The sequence below is a fragment of the Lipotes vexillifer genome, unplaced genomic scaffold (assembly GCF_000442215.2).
Source record: "Lipotes vexillifer unplaced genomic scaffold, Lipotes_vexillifer_v1.1 scaffold397, whole genome shotgun sequence".
Classification (NCBI taxonomy): Eukaryota; Metazoa; Chordata; class Mammalia; order Artiodactyla; family Lipotidae; genus Lipotes; species Lipotes vexillifer.
In genome coordinates, this window is record NW_006772681.1 from 2,349,234 (window position 1) to 2,353,936 (window position 4,703).

Below are 4,703 nucleotides of genomic sequence, written 5' to 3' on the forward strand. Positions count from 1 at the left end.
CCCTGAACCCTTGTCCTGGCTAGTGGGGACTGTGCCCCTGAAGACCTAGGGCCATGTGCCCTCAGCTGGGGCAGTTGTGGGCCTGGCCGAGGACCCAGGACTGCTGCCCTCTTTCCTCTGCCCTGAGTCCCTTTGTCGAGGATCTGCAGGAAGCCTTAAGTGCTCCTCGATCTGTCGCCAGGCCTCTATCTCATAACCCTGTTCAAGCCGTCTTTGGCCTTTGAGATCTTAAACCCTGAGGTGGGACACTGGCCAGCCCCAGCCCTTCCCCAGAGCCACAGCTGCCTATAGTTACAGACTGTCCCAGGACCCCTGGGCTAGGGGTGGGTCTGGGGGTGGCAAATGGCCTTTCATGGTGGGCGGATGGCTACTGAGGGGCTGAGGACTCTTTGTGACCAGAGGCAGTTTCCAGTCTTGGTTGAGGGACTGGGGTCAGAGACAGGCTGGCCTCTTAGCCCTGGAGCCGTCCCCTCCTCCGCCTGGGGACCCTAGCCACCGGCGATCCAATATAGTGGGTACTTGGCCTGCTGCAACTAGGTGCCACCTCCCCCTTTCTGGTGCCTGAAATTCCACCGTAACAGCAAAGACAAGGCCTGTGTCCCCCATTACCTCATGGTCCCTATGGCTGGCAGTGCCAGATGCCTTGCTGGTAAACTCACCTCATCTGAGGCAGAGTTATCTGACCCTTTTCTGAGAGTAGCCAGAGCAGCTGGAGGGCTGGGGAGGCGCGGGGACCAGGTCCTGAAGCCCAGGTCCTTGTCCAGCCGGGGGGCGGGGTTAGCCCGCAGAGGGCCCCTGGCGCAACTTCCCCACCCAGCAGGCCCAGGTGGGCAGATGGCTCAGAGTGGGCAAGCCCAGGGTGCGGCACACAGCCTCGGGGTGTGTGTGTGTGAGATGGGGGATGGGACACGGACGCTCTGGAGGACACACATGGGTCCCCTAGGGCAGGGAACACCGGCAGCCACACGCCCTCCCGTCCTCCCGGGCATCCCGAGTCCTGGGCTTGGCACCTCTAACTGCACAGCAAAGGGTCAGGGCCCGGACAGTCTTCCCTGGCCATAGGCCCACTGGTTCCCAAAGCCGGGAACAGTCTCCCTGCTGCCCAGACCCAGCCAGAATCCCCGTCAGACCGAGCAACCTCGCAGCCTCAGCCAGGCCCACGAGCTGTCCCTGCCCAGGGGCCCTCCGACACCTCCCTGCGTCCCCAAGTTCGGGCCGCGGCCGTCACACCGACCACGCTAGACCGCCCGGGCCGCCGGGCTCCCACCTGGTGCGGAGAAGGCGCTGGCTCGGTGCGCGGAGCGGGTGCGGAGTCGGGGCTTGGCGGGCCGTCGGTGGGGTCCGGGCTGGGCGCGGCGGGGGTGCGGGGCGGGGCGCGGCGCCGGGCCTTACAAGGCAGAAGAATGTGCGGCAGCGGCGGGATGGGGGCGGGGCCGCGGCAGCCCGGCCTTATTTGGCCTCGACCCACGGCCCCGGGAGGCGGGCTGTTCCCGGGTGAACCCCCAGGCTGCCAGGGCCTTCCCCATCGTGGGCCGGGGAGGGGACGGGGGTGAGTAGGGGGCCTGGACTGCCCGGGGAAGGGGGTTTATATGGGCCGGCCCTTCGTCTCCTGCGAGGCCGGCAGAACATGCGGTGACGGGTGAGTAGGGGGCCTGGACTGCCCGGGGAAGGGGGTTTATATGGGCCGGCCCTTCGTCTCCTGCGAGGCCGGCAGAACATGCAGGGGCCTCTAGTCCTCAGACCCTACCCCCATCTTTCCCCCAAAGGCGCGCTGCCCGGCCCATTCCCGGGGGAGGGCCTCCTTCCACCAGGCCAAGTATGGCTTTTTTCCAGTCCCAAAGAAGAGGCGTGTTAGAGAGAACCCACTTTCCTCATACAGAGCCAGCAGTCAGCCTCCTGGGGTGTGGGGCGCACATGAAAGTTGGGTAGGACCGCACTGGGGACAGCCCACCTCAGCCAAGTCATTCTTCTCTCAAGGTGCCCTCAGTTTTCTCACCTGTAAAATGGGAGTGTGGTGGTGAGAATTCAGTGAAAGAGTGGCCAGAAAGACCCACGTAGACCCTGGGGAGCCAGCGAGAGGAGCAGGGGCTAGCGGACCCCCAGAGCATCCTTGCCAAAGGGGCTGCACCCCCTATCCCCCTCTTGTTGGCCTGGGTTGGAGGATGGAGTCTGGAAGGACAGACCCATCCCCTCTGCCATCGGGCATCAGGTCCATCAGTTTGACCCGTGAAGCAACACCTTACCCATCAGCCCCTACCTGGACTCCCATCCTGCTCGCTCTCCCCTTTGATCCAACACGGACGTTCCCAAGGCAACTTTTCAACGCCCAGTTACTTACTCTGTAAATATTAACTGACACCTGCTACCTGCCAGGCACTGTGCTTGGGTGCTGGGGTAAATACTCAAGTAATTGCACTCAGGAAGCATTTGTTCTTGTGGAGGGAAATACCATGAACAAGTGGCTCCATGGCTTGGAGGGTAGAAATAAATGGCTTGAGGGAGAATAAAACTAGGTGAGGGGAGAGAGTAACAGGAGGTGGGGCTGCCTCCCAGGAAGTGACATCTGGGCAGCGCTGAAGGATGTGAGGGAGTGAGCCAGCCCAGTGAGCCTCTGAGGCAGAAGGCCTGTAGGGGGAGCTTGGCCAGGTCATGGTCAAGGAGCAGCGGGAGGTCAATGTGACTGAGGGGAGGGGAGTGGGAGAGGAGGTCTGAGAAGCACTAGGGACCTAGGCCGGGGATCCTTGTGTTACCCAAAAACTGGATTTGCCTCTTGGTGGGTGTCAAGCCAATAGACACTAACACGCCAAAGATCTGGAGAAGGAAGGATTTATTATGACTCGCAGCCAGTAAGGAGAGTCTTACTGGTGATCTTCCCCAAAGCAGTGTTTCCCTGAACAGCAAAAGGGGGCAAGTTTTAAGCTAAGGGTACATGCATATTCATAAAGGGGCTTGAGCAGAGGAGAAATCCGCATGGAAATGGGGCCAGGGTCCAAGCTTTAGTGAAGTCAGGAGGGTCAGCATTATCATTCCGTCCTCCACCTGGGGTGGGGGTCTTAGTCCCTGCAGAGCGCAAAGACAAGTTGTTATGCCTATCCCTTGAGGAGGAACTAGGACTCTGCTTTATCAGTGCACTGTTGTCTGACTGCCTTCTCTCTGTTTCTGCATTCCTTTGTTCTCTTAAGATCTTTAATTACTGGGACCTGTTCAAGGGCAAGCATTGTGGTCAGGCTTAGATCACAAAATGACTTAGGCCCAAAATGGCTTCTCTTATGTCAAGAAAGCCATTCCTGGTTCTTTTTCTTCAGGGACCGCTTAACTTACCTGCTTACACTCGTAGGCCGCTGTAAGACATCAGAGAGTTCTGAGCAGAAGGGTGGCATGATCTGGTTTATGTTCTAACTGAATCCCCTTTGAGGTTGGGGAGGGGGAAGCAGGGAGACCAGTGAGGAGCTATTCAACAGGATGAGGTGTCCAGACTAGTGTGGTGGCAGTGGGGAGAAGTGATGGGATTCTGGACATATTTTTTTGGCTCTGGAGAGAGGGTGGCCATGCAGTGCGGCTTGTAGGATCTTATTTCCCCGACCAGGGATCAAACCTGGGCCCTCGGCAGTGAAAGCGTGGAGTCTTAACCACTGGATCACCAGGGAATTCCCATCTGGACATATTTTGAAGTTGCATCCAATAGGATTTTCACATAGATTGGTATGTGTGTGAGAGTCAAGGAAGACTTTAAGACTCCCAGGGTTCTGGTCTGAGCAGCTGGAACGAAAGAGCTGCCAGTTTCTAAAATGAGTCTCTTATGGAAGGAGCAGGTTTGGTGAGAGATCAGAAGTTCTGTTTTGGACATATTAAATTTTAAAAACTTTACTTTGAAATAGTTTCAAACTTACAGTAACGTTATAAGAACTGTACAAAGAGCTCCTATATAACTTCACCCAGGTTCTCTAATTGTTAACATTTGGCTTTATTATACTGTCTTCCGTGTGTGTGTGTGTATCCTCCTCCCCAACCATTTGAGAGTAAGTTGCACACGTCAAGCCCTTTTACCCCGAAATACTTCAGTGAATATCTCCTGAAAAGGAGATTATTATCCATATTACAGTGATTAAAATCAGGAAAATTTTTTTTATTGAAATATAGTTGATGTACAGTATTATAAGTTACAGGTGTACAATATAGTGATTCACAATTTTTTTTTTTTTTTTTTGGCGGTACGTGGGCGTCTCACCGTTGTGGCCTTTCCCGTTGCGGAGCACAGGCTCCGGACGCACAGGCTCAGCGGCCATGGCTCATGGGCCTAGCCGCTCCGTGGCATGTGGGATCTTCCCGGACCGGGGCATGAACCCGTGTCCCCTGCATCGGCAGGTGGACTCTCAACCACTGCGCCACCAGGGAAGCCCTAATACTATTTTTTTTTTAAAGATTTAATTTTTTATTTTTTGGCTGCATTGGGTCTTCATTGCTGCGCAGGCTTTCTCTAGTTGTGGTGAGCGGGGGCTACTCTTCCTTGCAGTGCGTGGGCTTCTCACCGCGGTGGCTTCTCGTTGCAGAGCATGGGCTCTAAGCATGTGGGCTTAGTAGCTGTGGCACACGGGCTCAGTAGTTGTGGCTCGCGGGCTCTAGAGCACAGGCTCAGTAGTTGTGGCACACGGGCTTAGTTGCTCTACGGCATGTGGGGGTCCTCCCAGACCAGGGCTCGAACC

The 4,703-nt window shown here is 56.5% G+C and overlaps 1 protein-coding gene across 1 annotated transcript in view; it reads right to left on the reverse strand.

Moving 5' to 3' along the window:
• MYL9 (myosin light chain 9) overlaps positions 1–1,395 on the reverse strand; it is a 7,288-nt gene extending 5,893 nt beyond the window's left edge. Inside the window, exon 1 of the mRNA XM_007447745.1 lies at positions 1,268–1,395. The gene's annotated coding sequence lies outside the window, so the exon portion shown is untranslated. The remainder of the gene's footprint in view (positions 1–1,267) is intronic.
• Positions 1,396–4,703: the final 3,308 nt, after the last annotated feature.